Source organism: Lethenteron reissneri, chromosome 36, assembly GCF_015708825.2.
Source record: "Lethenteron reissneri isolate LAM-NWPU_2019-01 chromosome 36, ASM1570882v1, whole genome shotgun sequence".
NCBI classification, from domain to species: domain Eukaryota; kingdom Metazoa; phylum Chordata; class Hyperoartia; order Petromyzontiformes; family Petromyzontidae; genus Lethenteron; species Lethenteron reissneri.
In genome coordinates, this window is record NC_083814.1 from 1665443 (window position 1) to 1683757 (window position 18315).

At 50.5% G+C, this 18315-nt stretch overlaps 1 pseudogene; it reads left to right on the plus strand.

Moving 5' to 3' along the window:
• The first annotated feature begins 6497 nt into the window (after positions 1-6497).
• The window catches only part of LOC133351243 (transient receptor potential cation channel subfamily V member 5-like), a 33556-nt pseudogene continuing 21738 nt past the window's right edge, over positions 6498-18315 (plus strand).

Sequence of the window (18315 nt, forward strand, 5' to 3'; positions counted from 1 at the left end):
GGAGTCGAGGTGTGGTGAGGTGATGGAGTCGAGGTGTGGTGAAGTGATGGAGTCGAGGTGTGGTGAAGTGATGGAGTCGAGGTGTGGTGAAGTGATGGAGTCGAGGTGTGGTGAAGTGATGGAGTCGAGGTGTGGTGAAGTGATGGAGTCGAGGTGTGGTGAAGTGATGGAGTCGAGGTGTGGTGAAGTGATGGAGTCGAGGTGTGGTGAAGTGATGGAGTGGAGGTGTGGTGAAGTGATGGAGTCGAGGTGTGGTGAGGTGATGGAGTCGAGGTGTGGTGAAGTGATGGAGTCCAGGTGTGGTGAAGTGATGGAGTCGAGGTGTGGTGAAGTGATGGAGTCGAGGTGTGGTGAAGTGATGGAGTCGAGGTGTGGTGAAGTGATGGAGTCGAGGTGTGGTGAAGTGATGGAGTCGAGGTGTGGTGAAGTGATGGAGTCGGGGTGTGGTGAAGTGATGGAGTCGAGGTGTGGTGAAGTGATGGAGTCGAGGTGTGGTGAAGTGATGGAGTCGAGGTGTGGTGAAGTGATGGAGTCGAGGTGTGGTGAAGTGATGGAGTCGAGGTGTGGTGAAGTGATGGAGTGGAGGTGTGGTGAGGTGATTGAGTCGAGGTGTGGTGAAGTGATGGAGTCGAGGTGTGGTGAAGTGATGGAGTCGAGGTGTGGTGAAGTGATGGAGTCGAGGTGTGGTGAGGTGATGGAGTCGAGGTGTGGTGAAGTGGTGGAGTGGAGGTGTGGTGAAGTGATGGAGTGGAGGTGTGGTGAAGTCATGGAGTCGAGGTGTGGTGAAGTCATGGAGTCGAGGTGTGGTGAGGTGATGGAGTCGAGGTGTGGTGAAGTCATGGAGTCGAGGTGTGGTGAGGTGATGGAGTGGAGGTGTGGTGAGGTGATGGAGTCGAGGTGTCGATGGTCCACGTCGCGTTCGTCCGTAGCACTCTCGCTGCGCGCTTGACAGTGTCGGCACAAACTGGATACGAACGCCTAACATCGCGTCCCATTGTAAAACAGAATTGTCACATTTCAAATGAAAATTCGCTTTTGATCCAGACGACAGTGTGTCGGGGTGGCGCTTCACTGTGCACATAGGAAAGTGAAGTATCGCTTTTTTAAATCCTTTATATTAAGTTCACTTGCTTGCGCGCTTAAGATCGTGCAAATCTTTCGGTCGTTTTTTAACCCACTTCCCGTGATCCAATCGAGCTGACATTTTGCACACAGACTCGTTGTGCGTGACAATTTATTTTCGTGAAATTTTTTTCCAACATTTTCCACTTTTTAGGAAAAAAAATAATATTTAATTTAAAATACCAATGTGATAAAAATGAAACTCTTACTCAAGAAAAACAGAAATGAATAATAAAATAAAACCGATGCCACGCATATAAAGGATTTATAGCAAAAAACTTTGTTTTTACGGGTTAATTTTTTTCCTAAATTAGTTTTCTTTTTGGTGTAAAAGTGAACGCATGAGAATGTCGTTATAATCGTTGACGTTTGCAGGCTGCTTCTGGGTCTCCTTTTGCATTCCTTCTGCGTCTTCGCACTATGGCTGGTGATGTTGCTGGCGAGCAAGAGCTACAATGTTACATCGGGGTGGTCGAGCGAGACGCTTGTGGCGGGAGTGGTAGAGTCTATTGCTGTGATGCCTCCTTCCTGTTGACTTCTGTGTGGGTCTGAAGGGTCTCTGTGTGTTTATGGTTGTCTATGTGAATCTAAGGGTGTCAATGTGAGTCTAAGGTTCTGTATGTGAATATAAGGACCTCTATGTGTGTCTGATTCTGTATGTGAATCTTCGTGTCTCTACGTGAGTCTATGGTTATGTATGTGAATTAGAGGAGGAGATTGTGAATTCTTCTTGTGACCTTCATTCGGCTTTCCAAGTTTCATCATTACTCGGTTTGAAGTGGCTTTGTTGAAGGTTGGGAGCGTGCGTCCAAATGGACTCGTGCGACTTTAGGCGGCTGTAGTGTTGGTGGTTGTGGTAAGGGATGTGATTGAGATCCCCCTGGTGGATGTGGAGAGGCACCGTGTCCCACCGTTCCTTGGACTTTCTGGAGGGTCGCGTGGTGAATGTGCGACAACACGGGGCGACGACGGGAGCTGGGGGTCGACGAGACTGCGACACCATTTTTCCCCTTCGTTGAGCACCCCCTAAATAGTGAGGGGTCGTTGTTAACCTCGCAGGGGCTTCCGTTGAACAGGGATACGAACGGCCAGGTAGTGGGTGGTAGCTGTGCATGCGGGCCTGTAAATCAGCACGGTGGTGGATCACCGCACGAATTACACTACAGCCATGTTCCCTTACCATGGCCACACCCTGGTCTGCTATCAGAATGTAGTCCAGCAAAGTGTGGGCTGATGTCATCTGTCTCTTCTTTACGGGGATAGGGTGTTGCTCCTTTGCATGCATGGGTTTCTTCCAGGTACTCCGGCTTTTCTCCCACATGTATGATAGACAGTTACTAATTGGTTGGAAACACCTGAATGAATAGAGAACTCCAGAGCAGATGTTGGTGCCGGCTGACCGTCTGGCAGCCTTCCAGCTCGTCTGTGGTTCCTCAGCAATTGCGAGATGCAGTTTGCATGAACGACGCGATATAAAACTAATCAATGTTTTTTTGGAGACGTGACCTTGAAGATAACTAACGTGATTTTTTTGTGAGCATCAGCACCCTAATGTGTACACATTCCACAAAATAGAAAGTTAAAAGATTAATTTGCAAAGTTTTATCTTAAACAGATTCAGTACACGGCGGTGTAAATTATCAATTGCTTCGGCAGAGGCCGGGATTTTTGCTTTTGGTCAACAGCTGTTGCTTTGTCATGAAGTGGTATTCATTGTAGCCACTCCACTGGGACTATGAGCTGATTTGTCCCCCCAATGTGATTCAAACTCCAGATGCAAATGCGCCACGGTTGACTCATGCAGGCGGAGTTGGGTTAATTATTCGTGAGGGTCTTCACGAGCAGGGGCATGTTACGAATGAGGCCTTAGGCCTAAGCCTGCTCATGATCTGGAAACAGTGCAGAACGAAATAAACTAAACTATTTTTTTTATTTTACCAGGTAAGGCCCACTGAGCTGTGTAGCTCTTTTTCAGAAGTGGGCTGGCCACAAATGATAGTTCAACGAAGTGGCTTATGACGATGAAGTTGATAGCAGCCAAATTCTTTAAATGCGTGATGTTGATTCTAAATGTGGAGGGGAAACCCGGAGGGGCTGGAGAAAAATCCATGTAACCACTGAGAGAGAGACATTCAAACTCCAAATATGCAGCAGGCATTACGGTCGGGATCAAACCCACGACCTCCTGTATACTAGCCGAGGTAGTTAACATCTCGCCACCATGGCACCCAGTACCTCACGTATCCGACTCCAGGGGGGGGCGATGTATAGGCATTACTTTGACAGGTCAGATTCGTGAACACGGGTAAAAAATTAACGTTAAACCCTGAGGCACAAAGAGATTACCGGACGGCAATCTATGGCGCAGACTGCTTAATTTATAAACGTGGATAAATGTGTAACACTTTCCTGTTTCGAAGACCTACACGTACGTCATCGGTTCTTTCAATTCCGTTCAAGTGAAGTATACACGTACATATCTGTACGTCGGCGTACGTGTACGTCATCAGAACATAACCGGAAATGAAAATGAAATAAGTAACTATTGGTACCGAGGCTGCCACAAGGCCATGCAGGAGGACGTGTGGCACAGTTTTGGAGCCAGCTATCATAGAATGTGGCGGTCGTGTCGTTACGGTTCTGCGGTCAGCACAAGTCTTTAAAAGCAACATCGTTAGTACGCCTCTCTAAATACAATTAACGCCGAGCCCCTTGCGCGTTTCGAGATTTAAACGGTGAATGGAGCACCCACCCTGCAACTTGCAGACGTCTCGGAACGGGAAAGGGTTAACGAGTTGCTGCTGTGCTGAGGATCGAGATCAAGATCGCACGACCGCACGTGTGAAGGGGGTCGGATGAGTGAGCGCTCGGAGAACGCGGCCATTCCACAGCTGCACATGCCGTGCCGGGTGTGGCCGCTTGCTCGGCCATGACGGGCGGATATGCGATGTCGTTGATGGCACCAGACCACGACCTACTGAGGCATTGGGTTTTTACCAGATTGTGTCGGAGACATGGCACGGACTAAGTACTAAGTACCCGTGCCAAATCACAGGAAGAATATTTCGGACTTCCAAGTCGGCGCCCTGCGAACGATTGTTTAAGGGCGCTTCATAAATTTCAATTATTATTATGTATGTATGTTGGACTTCGTTCGCATCGTACGTAGCCAACCGTGCTAATCGGAGATGCGGGGGAAGGACAGCAATCGGTTAATCCATGTGACCGTTTTAGGTATTTCTGTAAATCGTCAAAATAAATACTTTGCGTCAGGGCATGAAATTGAACCCTGCGTGTTTGCATGAGACACCGCAGAATCGCAGCCCACCTGTACCCGAGTCGGTCGGACCGAGGATGGCGCTGATTTTGTCTGAATGGAAATATTAATCGAGTTAGCCGTCCTGTGCATGCACACTTCAGCAAACTCTGACACGATTTGTTCATTCGGTTTATTAACACACGCCACATACTGGCCAGGCTGGGTGGGGGTGGTTGGTGAAACGGCCGGATTGGGGGTCACCAAGTAAAATTTTCCAAGCCCAATCTTGCTGCCACCTTGCTGCTGCTGCTGAGCCACGGGGGAGACGTTTAAACAAGCTCGACAGGCTCGCGGTCCAAGCGGACACCACCCTGCATGGTGACGTAAGCTCGTGCATTCCGAGCAAGCTGGAGTAACAAAGATCCCCCACCCCCCTATAGCCTTAACAGACTTTTGGGGGCAAGTGCCGTTAGCGAGCATCTATGAAGACCAGCACGGCGCACGAGGGGGTACGTCGGCCAGCACCACACCCGGGCGCCTTTGTCTTCCGAGGTTTACGCAACGCACCAGGCACTCATTTAAGGCTGAGTCGACCTCGGAGAGGCCCCAGGACCAGTTAAGATAATCGTCACTGGTGTTGGTGGCCATGAGCGGGAATCAAACTCGGGTCACCGGGTTCATAGCACAGAGCACTAACCCCTGCACCACCGCTGGACTAACACCCATGCTACCACCCTGGCTTGTTCTCACGTAATACAGCGGAATGTGGAGCCCGATTCCACAGTTGGATGCAAACTTATATAGTACACACAGTGCAACGTGGTCGCCAGGCACCATTGTGAAGACTATGAAAGCGAATAAGAAAGACATTTCACCTGCTTGTCATGATAACGTTGTTTTGGGTTCCGTCGTGTTCATGTAAATGTGTCGTGCACCCACCTCCACCCGACACAGCCAATTAGAAAGGTTGTCACTTGAACAGAAAGTGCTCATTTGAACATGCTAACAGAACCTGTCGGCAGGAGGTAAGCGCACGACAGATTTAACATGCACGATCTAACTCAAAAAACGTCGTAATTAATTCACCTCCTTAACGTATTCCTCCCAGGTAAAACAAAGTATTCTTTACATTTCCTGTCAGCCACTGGCTGCTGATGAGACGCGTTTCTGTCGAAGCCTGGTCCAGAGTTCGCCTCACGCTTGGCCACTACCGCTGACGGCAGGCCTCGCGGCCTCTCGGCTGACGTGCGGTGAACGTCGCATGAAGGAGGTACACCCTCTGATCTGATCTCTTTGTGCACGCTCGATGGATCCACTGCTACTCGCAGAGCGCAGTGAGCGACCGGCGGCTTGCGACTTAATCAGTCGCGGGGGTGCGAAGCGATTTCCTTGAGCGGTTGTTGACTTGTTTTCGGTGCCCGATCCGTTCTGGCAACACGGTGGCATGCGGGAGAGGCGTGCGTTGCTTCGTTGGAGCTTATCGCGCGCAGAAAGCAACGTAGACAGAAACGACTATGAACAGCTTCGCGAGGAGTCAAGTTAAACAGCTCGTGAGATTCGTGTGAATGTGCCGCGCGTAGCCAACCATGCTTATCGTGGAGGTGCGGCGGGTCAGGGACAACAAGTTACTCGTTTGAGGCAGCGTGCATGAACAACGTGCGGCACCGTGTGTTTGCAGTGTTTGCGCCTTAATTGTGTTGTGGTTCTTCTCACCGTTGACCTTTTGAGGCGACTATAAATAAAGGGCGCCCCCCCCCCCCCCCGTCAGAGGTCACCGTGAAGCTTCTGGAGGGGTCATCGTGGAGGCGTCTTCTCTCAGTCTCCCCCCCCCATACCCCGTGACGTCCGTCTAAAGCGATCGGCACCTCCGTGCCCGAAAGAGCGTCCCATTGCTGCTAGCATTGGAAATTCCACGTTCCCATGACGGGGGCGGTGAGAAAGGTGGGGGGGCTAGTCTCTCCACGTGACAAGAAGGCATTCTTAAAACATGAAAACCAGAGGTGGAGGCGAGTGACTTTCACTGGACAGGCGTGGGTCTGAATGACCATGCTGACCTCTGCTTGTCCCGCTGGCCCATCTGCGCGCCAGCGTCTGTTGCCCGTCAGTACGTCTCGCGATGGCCTCCGTTGCTGTCGGCAAACGGTGCCGTGTACCTCGGCGCCGGTGGGGGTGGTGCCCTGGCCCCGTGGGCCGATACTTTGGTGGAGATTTGCGACCTGTGCCTCGTGCGGAACTTCGACCTTTGTCCGCCTGTGGTGTTGGCATGAGATTGCAGTACAGCAAGTGGGTCCTTGATGTTTTTGTTTGCGTGCAGACTTTTTGGACGTTGGTCTCAAGTTTAGTTTTTGTCTAACCAGGTGAGAATTCAAGAGGCCATGATGGTCTAGTTTACAAGAGCGACCTTGGGTCACCAAAGTGACAGATCTATAGAAAGATACATTGAGACCCAGAGAGATACAAAAAGACCCATAGAGAGACCCATAGAGACACCCATAGAGACACCCATAGAGACACCCATAGAGACACCCATAATAGAGACACCCATAGAGACACCCATAGAGACACCCATAGAGAGACCCATAGAGAGATACCCATAGAGACACCCATAGAGACACCCATAGAGATATATATAGAGACATAGAGAGAGATATATATACATAGAGATACATAGAGACTCGAAAATCCCGCCGATGTGAGTCAATATTTCACCAAAGCAGCGCCAGTCGACTCGAGCGGATTACCTCCGGATTGATTGCCGCACAAACCACAAAACACAGCCACAGAAACATCGAGGGGATCTCGGGTGACCGTGCTACCGATATACAAACAGATAAGGGTATTGTACGTGACGTCCAAAGCAATTGGCTGTGAGGTTACTCCTCCGTAGGCACGAGATGTTCCTTGCTGTCTTCCGAGGGCTCCATGCCGTGCCCACAGCGGCGCGGAGCGGCGCGGAGGAGGTGCGGGCGGTGGTCATGCCAGCCGGCGGCACCTCGCCGCAATCCGGCCGGTTTAAAGCGCAGGCTGGAGGGGCTCACCTGTTAGTCGGTGTGTGTGGTGTGTGTGGTGTGTGGTGTGTGTGGTGTGTGTGGGTGTGTGTGTGTGGTGTGTGTGTGGTGTGTGTGTGGTGTGTGTGGTGTGCGTGTTGTGTGTGTTTTGGCACATTGCACCACGAGCCGACAGATCTCCATTTCTTCGGTGAGGGAGATCTGATCTGCTCCTAGGCCTCCCCGAGGTCGACTCAAATGAATGCCTGGTGCGGTGTATAAACATCCTCACTGTGGAGACAAAGGCGGCTGGTCGTGGTGTTGGCCACCCACCCCCTCGTGTACAGTTCCGGCCCTCATAGGTGCTACTCGCTAAAAGCACTTGCCCCAACAGTTTGTTAAGGCTACGAGGGGGATCTTTGTCTTTGTGTACAGATGTGTCAATGTGTAGATGTGTGTGCTCTCACGATCATTAAGGACCTTCATGTTGGTGAGCGGGCCCGGGTAAAATTACGTGGCCGGGAATCGAAGCCATTCCCTGTACACCTTGGTGTGTGACAGGGATGTCCTCTGGCTCCTTCATTATTTAACATTTATTTTGACCACGTAGTTAGTGAAGCCTTAAAATAGCTGTACTGGAGGAATTTCCATTTGGTACAGATACAATGGGAGGCTGATCGATGCCAGGGTACGGTCAAGGGATGGCTCCTTATTGCTCAACCACGTTATGTATGCTGATGGTCTGGTAATTGCTTCTCACTCAGAGGAGGAGTTGGAGGCGCTGCTGCTGAACCTGGATCTTGCCACCAAGAGGTGGGGACTTACCATCAGCCCCACCAAAACTAAGCACCTGCCTGGGTATTTTGTACCATCGGATACTCTACCTCCGCAATTCCCAATTGGTGATAGGCCAGTTGTGGAGAGAGTGGAGAGTTTCCCATACCTTGGCAGTGTGCTTATGACCAGCTCTGGTTTAACAGCAGAGGTCTCAATCCGAATCAGTTGAGCGGCATTATCTTTTCATTGGTTGCATAACGCTGTGTGGAAGCTACCTGGTCTATCACTCCACACGAAGCTTCAGGTCTTCTCTGCCACGGTCATTCCCTCCCTTCTCTATGCTTGCGAAACGTGGACCTCTCTAATGGAACATCTTCACCGGTTATACACATTTAGGCTGGCCTGCCTACGATCCATCCTGAGTTTAACCAGTCCCATCGGTGAGCTCCTCCGGCAGGCAAGGCTGCATTGGCTGGGCCATGTAGCCCGCATGCCCAGCCACCGCATGCCTAAACAGCTTTTGTTCGGCCGGATCGAGGAGGCTAAACGGGCGCGGCATGGGCTAGAGAAGAGATGGAGTTATGTGGTACAGGCGGACGTGGAGTTGAGTGGACTTGCCGATGACTGGTACCAGCGGTGTCAAGATCGGCCTCTGTGAAGGAGGCTCGTGAAGGACGCTACTGGACAGTTGGAGGCAGTCGCCCTCCAACAACAACAGAGGGCGGAGGAGTGATGCTCACAACAACGAGCGGAGCGCCGGGTGGCTAAAACACAGCAAGTTGGCACAGTAGGGGGCACAGGTGGTGCATCAGGCCGTCGTCTCAAGCAGTCGATCTGTGGCATCTCGATCAGCCCTCCTGCCAGCTGGCGTTCGACACTTCACGTGGCCTCAAGGTGCACATAGCCTGGCACAGACGTCGTGGTGACGTCACCGCCACTTGGTGGCGAATGGTGGTTGTTGTTGTTGTGTGTAGATATGTGTGTGTGTAGAAGCTGCCTGGCCCGCACTCCATACGTCTGTGCTATATTGAGCCATTCAGGTTGGCCTGCCCACAATCAACCCTGGCCTTAACCAGAAAGGTTTGTGTGAGGAGTTCGTTTGTCCTTGAAAGATCTGGACACGGTCCCATCGGTGAGCTCCCCCGGCAGGTGAGGCTACCTTGGCTGGGCCATGTAGCCCACATGCCCAACCATAGCATGCTCAAGTCGCTGCTATTTTGCCAGATAGGGGGTGGTGGGACTAAATGGGCATGGCACAGGCTGGAGAGGAGATGAGCTGATGTGGTCCAGGAGGATGTGGAGCTAAGTGGACTTGTCGTAGACAGATACCAGCGGTTGTCCAGATGGGCCTGTATGGAGGAGGAGGCTTGTGAAGGACGTTAATGGGCAGTTGGAGGCAGTTGCAACTCCAACAACAGCGAGGGCAGAGGAGTGACGCTCATAACAATGAGCGGAGCGCCGATAGTAGCTAAAACGCAGCAAGTTTGCACAGTGGGGAACACAGATGGTGCATCTGCCAATCATCTCAGTCAACCCACAGCAACTGAGTCTGTCCCGTGACCACCTGCCAGCGAGCCTTTGACACTTCACACGATGGCCACAAAGTGCACCTAGCCTGGCACAGCACTGTGGTGTCGTCACCGCCAATTTGTGGCAAAGGGCGGCCGTTGTTGTTGTTGTTTGTTGGTGTGTGTACGCCGACTCGTCAGGAGATTAGACCCTCGGGTGGCCTGACCTGTGGGGATCTTTCAACTACCCAATTATTTGTGTTTCTGAATGTAATTGTTTTGCTGTCGGAGCCTCCTGGAGTTTGTTTTGTGCACAGTGCTGATGCTGTTGGGGTGCTGGTGTGGTGGCTGGACGGAGGGGGTGTGTGGTGACCGATCCGTGGTTTGATGGACTGACCGAGGGGGGGTGTGTGGTGGCCGGTCCGTGGTGTGGTTGCCGGTCCGTCGTGTGCGTCAAGGCTACGTTACTGTGTGTTGTGGTGGAGTGCACGTGACAAGGATCCATCCGTGTGGGTTTGCGCAGGATTAAGGAGATTCCGCTGTTTCTCGCGGCCATGGAGAACGACAGAGAGTCCATCCTGAAGCTCCTCAACAACCCGGACACCGATCCCTACGTCACCGGTACCCTGCGCCCGCTCGCTCGCCGTGCATGCATTGTGTGTGCATTGTGTGTGCATTGTGTGTGCATTGTGTGTGCATTGTGTGTGCATTGTGTGTACATTGTGTGTACATTGTGTATCCATTGGGGAGTAGTTGGTAATGTTGCACTGTATAAGTGGCGGCTGCTTTTGTGTGTGCGCATTTATTTTGTGGGGAGCGATGGCGCAGTGGTTAGCGCGTCTCCGCTACGAACCCGGCAGAGACCCGAGTTCGATTCCCGCTCACGGCAAGCATCAGTCGCCATTATCTGAACCAGTGACGGGCCTCCACTAGGTCGACTGAGCCTCAAATGTGTGCCTGGTGTGATGAATAAACATTGTCACGGAGGATACAAAGTCAGTAAGGTGTGGTGCTGACCACCCACCACCTCGTGTGCGGTACCTTGCCTTCATCGGTGCTGCTACTTGCGAGCAGCACTTGTCCCTACAGTCTGTTAAGGCTACACGGGAGATCTTTGTCTTCGGTGTAGGGGCATTGGGTGAGACGGCACTGCACATCGCCGTGCTGTACAACAGCAACGACGCTGCGCTGGCATTGGCTGACGCCACCCCTCAGCTCATCAACCTGCCCGTCTACTCCCACGTCTACAAAGGTATCATCACCATCGTCGCTATCATCACCACCATTATCATCATCACTATCGTCATCACCATCGTTATCACCATCATCTTTGTCATCATCATCGCCATCATCACCATAGTCATCAACTTCATCGTCGTCACCATCTTTATCACCATTGTCACCATCGCCACCATCATAATCACCATTGTCATCTCCCTCCCTCCCTCCGTGGTTCCGCCGCAGTCCTGGCGGTGCCCTTGCGCCGCTCCCTTTACACGGCCGGCCGGCAACCCCCCCAACTCCCCTTCCCTGCCTCTGTTGTGCCGCGTCGCCGAGTTCTGGCGCCAGGCGCCGAGCTCATTCACGTGGCGAGTCCACAACCACTCTGTCTCTCTCTCTCTCGGACCGTATTTGAAACGCAACTGGCAAAATGTAAAGTGAAATGACAGTTTCGTTTAAATAGTTTATCGAGTCATTCACTCGAATTGGCCGTGTGAATAAATTGCCGTGACTAAGTAAGCTCCCCGCCACCCGAGTGATATCGACTAAAGCATTTGGGCTCGTTACAAGGCCTACCGCTATGCTTGTCATGGGATGACTGTTCGTGTCTCCCCATAGCTCCTACATTCCTACAAGATCGGACTGCACACGCTCACAGTTTACAAGAAACAGCCATTTATGTCTCCACATTTATGTCTCATCATAATTTGTTTTGTCATGGGAGCATTAGGTTGACAACACGACTGCGCATGCTTATCGCTGGAGAAACAAATTCGACCGGAAATTGAAAATGTGAAGTACTGCGGGTGAGTAAGATAAGATGACGCTGATGCCGTGGTGACCCCGTAGTGACATCATGGTGACCTCATGGTGACCCCGTGGCAACGACCGTGTTGACCTCATGGTGACCCCCGTGGTGACCTCGTGGTGACCTCGTGGTGACCCGTGGTCGACTCCCGTGGTGACCCCCGTGGTGACCCCCGTGCGGGCGTGCAGGTCAGACGGCGCTGCACATGGCCGTCCTGCAGCAGAACGTGGCGCTGGTGCGGGCGCTGGTGGTGCGCGGCGCCGACGCCATCATGCCCCGTGCCACCGGCACCTTCTCCTCGCTCAAGGGCAGCGGTTGCTGTGGCAGTGGTACACCAGGCCGCTACTATGGTGAGAGCGGTGACCACGCAGCCGCATGCACGGCCACCACCACTACCATCAACAACAACTAGAGCACTAAATTTCGATTTAAAGCTTTCGTGACTGCAGGGATACATCTTCTTGGTTCTTTCGGTAAAGTCACGTAGAAGGGAAGTAATAAAATAATAAAAATAAAACATAATAAAACAATTCTCACGACGTTTCGGCCAGAATGCAAGCATCCGTTCTCAGGTTAAAACCAGTTCTGTCGAGGCGACAGCGTCTGAATGAAACAGCACACGTGCTTGGAGCATATATATAAGCTGGGTTGGAAGGGGGGGAAAAGGGCGCCTTGACAAAAGAATATGCATATCAAGAGGAATTTTAGCATATTTATGGGAAATGCAGGTATGTGATTGATACTACTTATGCCCGTGCATTATGCAGGATTAGCAGCATCAAAGGGAGGGGATAGGGGTAGCATTAATAAAGGGAAGGAGTGTTAATAGTATGTAGCTGCAGTAACTAAAACCACCACGTAAACAACTAAAGTATAAACTAGATAGTATCATCAGTATACTAAATATACTCTACAATAAGCTGAGTTACTAACAGTAAGTAATACATTACAATTCTACGTCGTAAAAAATATATAATATGCTTCCATCTAAACTGTATTCTCTTACATCACACGAGTCTACACCGTACTATAATATACTGCCATAGACAAAGCCAACATTAAATTATATACTGTATTGCTATAAACTACACTATGTATTATTCTACCCACCCTAATGTATATCACACTGCTGTATATTGACTATACAATTACGATACTATATATTACTTTGTACATTGTATTAAGCATATAAATGTTATACTATTTGTTATTATACACTGTACCATTGACCGTCGTGTGAAAGATACTAAGAGGAAGCAACGAAATATGTCAATGGGTGAGTAGTGAAAGGAAACTTGCAGCGGAGCAAAGAATCCATTCCCTGCGGAGAATACAATGCCAGTGAGTGGAACGCGGTCTGAAAGTCACCGTAAACGTGAACACAATCAGTTAAGATCCGAAATGGTTTATTACGTCTTTCCAATGATTGCTAAGCCAGAATTCATCTTCTCGGTTGAAATTGTCTCTGTGTTTGTATATGTGGATCGCCTCATGAACGAATCTCTCATGGTAGCCAGATGGCTTGCAGAGAACCTCTGTCTTGGAGAAGTCAATATCATGTGAGCCCACTGAATTGTAACAGTGATCTGCCACGGCTGAGGTTAGTCCTACCATGTTTCAAGTCTGCTTTATGTTCACGGATGCGGTCCGAGACATGTAGTTTGGTTTCTCCAATGTAACTGCAACCACAGAGGCAACTTAGTTTGTAGACGCCAGGGTACTGTATGTCTGGAACCACATCTTTTATAGACGTGACCAGATCACGGATTTTATGTATTGTGTTGAATCGGACCTGGATCTTGTGTTTTATCAGGATTTTGGAGATCTTTTTTGTGACCCCAGCAATGTAGGGTAAGGTGTTGGTCTTGAAAGGCTCCTCAACAGGATCCTTCTTGATGGTTGGAGTGATGGCTTTGCGGATTGTGTAGTCGGAGTAACCATTAGCCTTAAGAGCTTGGCGTACGTGTTTGAGTTCACTGCCAATGTGTTCCTGGTCGGATATGCATTGGGCTCTATGGTATAGAGTCTTGATGAGGGAATTTTTCTGGGATGGATGGTGGTGGGAATCCGGTTTTAGGTAAGCATCCGTATTGGTGGCTTTCCTGTAGACAGAGTGGCTCATTGAACCATCAGATCTCCTTTTAATTAGGACATCCAAAAAGGGTAGCTTGCCATCTTTTTCGACTTCCATGGTGAATCTGATGGCTGGGTGTATGGAATTGATGTGGTCGAGAAATTGGTCTAGAGCAGGCCGGCCATGTGGCCAGATGACAAAAGTGTCATCTACGTACCTCTTCCATAAGGTCGGGTGTAGAGTGGCAGTCTTGATGGCGTCAGTCTTAAATTTCTCCATGAACACGTTGGCTACAACCGGAGATAGGGGGGAGCCCATTGGGGTGCCCTCAGTTTGCTTGTAGAAAGTTCCATTCCAGGTGAAGTATGTATTGGTTAAGCAGTGTATCACCACGGGGGGTACCCCAGCGTTCAGTCCTTGATGAACCAAGTCTTCAATGATTGCGATGGTGTCAGGTACAGGAACTTTGGTGAATAAGGAAACCACATCAAAACTGACAAGCAGGTCGTCTGGGGACAGGGAAATCCCCTTGATTGTTGATATTAGGTCAGTAGAGTTTAGTACCGCAGAGGTGGTTTTTCCAGTGAAAAGCCGTAGGATTTCAGACAAAAAACGAGTCAGTTTGTATGTGGGGGAGTTGATAGTAGAGGCAATGGGACGAAGAGGTGTATCTTCTTTATGTATCTTTGGCAAGCCGTATAATCTTGGTGGCCTGGCTACTTACTGTTAGTAACTCAGCTTATGGTAGAGTATATTTAGTATACTGATGATACTATGTAGTTTATACTTTAGTTGATTACGTGGTGGTTTTAGTTACTGCAGCTACATACTATTAACACTTCTTCCCTTTATTAATGCTACCCCTATCCCCTCCCTTTGATGCTGCTAATCCTGCATAATGCACGGGCATAAGTAGTACTAATCACATACCTGCATTTTCCTATATCCCTTCCCTTTGATGCTGCTAATTCTGCATAATGCACGGGCATAAGTAGTACTAATCACATACCTGCATTTTCCATAAATATGCTAAAATTGCTCTTGATATGCATATTATTTTGTCAAGGCGCCCTTTCCCCCCCTTCCAACCCAGCTTATATATATGCTCCAAGCACGTGTGCTGTTTCATTCAGACGCTGTCGCCTCGACAGAACTGGTTTTCACCTGAGGACAGCTGCTTGCGTTGTGGCCGAAACGTCGTGAGAATTGTTTTATTATGTTTTATTTTTATTATTTTATTACTTCCTTTCTACGTGACTTTACCGAAAGAACCAAGAAGATCAACTAGAGCACTGTCAACATTCATAACAACACTTTAACACGTAGAAGGCTTTCACGACCAATGTCATCCATAATAGAGGTTTTTTGGTTAGATCCTGTAAATATAAATGTGTCGTTAAACCCGCCACCACCCGACACAGCCACCACCCGACACAGCGAGTGGTGGAGGGTTGAACGACACATTTCTATGTACGCGATCTAACCTAAAAAAACGATATTATTGATTTATAACACTGCCAGTACCACAACCACCACCACTATCAACAACAACATTGTCATCATTACTAACAACAACACTCACAGCATCTTATAGTCCTCTCTGTAAGTGAAACCCACAGCACTTGTGTCTGTCCCGTGAACGCCTACCAGCAGCGAGAGGCTTCCACATCTCACGTGGCCTTAGAGTGCACAAAGCCTGGCACAAGCACTGTGGTGATGTCACCGCCACTTCGTGCCGAATTTCAGCTCTGATGTGTGCATGTGTCTGTGTTTGTAGGGGCAGCGATTAGTGCAGCGGTTAGCTCTCTGTGTTACAACATCGGCGACCCGGGTTCGATTCCCGCTCATGGCCAACACCAAGTGACGATTATCTGAACCGGTCCTGGGCCTCCCCTAGGTCGACTCAGCCTCAAATTAGTACCTGGTGCGGTGTGTAAACATCACCACTAGGGAGGACAAAGGCGGTCGGGCGTGATGCTGGTCACTCACCCCCTCGTGTGCTGTGCCGTTCCTTTATAGGTGCTCGCTAACAGCGCTTGTCCCAAAATTATATTCGGACTATGCAGGGGATCTTTGTGTGTGTCTGTGTGTGTGTCCATTTGCATGGGCGCGTGCGAGTAGCGGATTGCCCGGGTGCAGTGCTGTCCACCCACCACCTCGGCCTTCGTGGGCACCGCTGGCTAACGGCACTTGCCCCAACAGTCTGTTAGGGCTATCCCCGGGGGGTTGTGATGGTGGGGGGGGGGTCTGTGTCTTTGCAGGGGAGCACGTGCTGACGTTTGCCGCGTGCACGGGGAACGAGGACATCGTGCGCATCCTCCTGGAGAACCACGTGCCCGTGCAAGCCCAGGACTCCCTCGGTCAGTCGAGTCCCGTGTCTGCAGCGTTCCGGGTGGAATGGCTCGGCGGGGGGCGTGTGTGCCTGCGGCACCGGGGGTGGGCGACGATGGGTGGCTCGGGGAGGCCGGCGGCTCGTGGAGACGAGGAGGGTTTGACGAGAGCGATGTCCGTGCTGCGGTATTGTATGCACATTGAACTTCTTTCGCACCGCACGTAGCCAACCGTGCCAATCGGAGGCGCTGCGGTATTGAGCCAGGACCTTGGCTCCTCCTGGGTCCGGGCACGAGGGTCTGTCTCTCTGTGTGCAGCTGCTTGAGGGCCGACGTCGGCTGCACAAATACGCAGCCTCCATTCACGATCAACTGTGCAGCGACAGCCAGACACGCACGCAAACCCATCGGCCTTTCCTGAGCAAGAGCATTGTGGGGGTCTTCTCGTCTTGGGTTGCCACCAAAATACATTTGAGCAACACATGTGACAGCAACAGCAGCAGCGCGAGTGATGCGCCGACGGAACGAGCGCACGTGTGGGCAGGAGATGCACGTACGTGTGTTTCAATCTTAATTTTGGAGCTTTCGTGACTGCAGGAATTATTCTTTGGTTTTTTCGGTAAAGTCACGTATAAAAATAAAATAATAAATTAAATAATAGCATACGACGTTTCGATTGCAACACAAGCAATCATCATCAGGTATAATGAAATAGCGACATAGAATATAACCAGAAAACTATAGACAGACATATAAGCAGACAGATATCACCAAGATACATAGAGAGAGCAACCCAGGTACAGAGAGAAGTGATCGTCTCTGTGGGGTGGCCTTAAATAGACAGAGGGGGGCGGAGGCAGAGAGAGGGAGGGGGTAGGGAAAACATTTACATGTCAATGAGTACGAAGGGAGGGGAGTAAGGTAAGCAGGCTTAGAGGGAGACAGAACACACTGAATTAAATAACCTAGCAAAGTATCAAAATGTTATGTAAAACGACACAGAGAGTCGGTCAACACACAATTAACGCATTGCCTGGTCGATTACGTATTTCAAAGATTGCTAAGTTAGAATTTAATTTAGTTTACCTTTTTCTCTCTCTCTGGGTTTCTTGTTCTCTCTCTCTGCCTGTATATTTAGTGTAATTTTCTCTGTCTACACTCGTTTTGTATCGTTCTTAGGTTCTGCTCTGTCTGTGTGTCTCCGTTCCTTTTTTTTATGTTTTGTCTTTCTTTGGAATTTTCACACTTAAATTCTAACTTAGCAATCTTTGAAATACGTAATCGACCAGGCAATGCGTTAATTGTGTGTTGACCGACTCTCTGTGTCGTTTTACATAACATTTGAAAAAGTGTGAGGGAAAGTCACACGCCGTGCGCATTACAACGGTGCATCCCAGCGTGACATCATCGTGCTGCATGACGTCATTGCCTCGAACCTGTGAACGCGGGAAGCCATCGATCAATTCTCGTTGTCGCCGCCGCGCAGGGAACACGGTGCTGCACGTGCTGGTGCTGCAGCCCAACAAGAACCAGGCGTGCGCCATGCACCAGCTGCTGCTGTCGTGCGACCGCTCCGGGGCGGCCGCCGCGCTGGAGACCGTGCAGAACCACGATGGCCTCACGCCCATCAAGATGGCCGCCGCTAACGGCAACACTGTAGTGAGTGAGCTTGCATGGCCGCTCGTTCGACCGCTCATTCGGTCACCCTTTCATTCGGTCGCTCAACCGCTCACTCATTCGGTTGCTCGCTCACTGCATTGCTTACTCGGTCACGCTTTCACTCGATCGCTCACTCAATGGCTCAACCGCTCGCTCAAACGCTTAACCGCTCACTCATTGGCTCACTCGTTAATGTGATCGCCCAATCGCTCACTCATTCACTAAATTGGCCACTCAAGCAAACACTCGCTCAATCAATAACCCGATTGCTCATTCACTCACTCGCTCAATTGACCACTCATTCGCCCGATCACTCACTCGTTTGCTCAATTGCAAATCCGTTTGCGAACTCACCCACGCGCCATGGCTGCCACCACCATGTGGCTCTACCAGGAGCCTGCACTGCTCGAGCACCGGCTGGTGCTGGCCGTGGCCTAGCTTTGGAGAGCGCAGGCCATGCAGCTGCACCGAGGCCTACGGGCCGGAGGGGCCCCAGGCACCGAGCTTCAAAGATGGGCACAATCGGAGGAGGGCGGTGCCCACTGGGTTTCTTGCGCCAGCGCCCGTGCC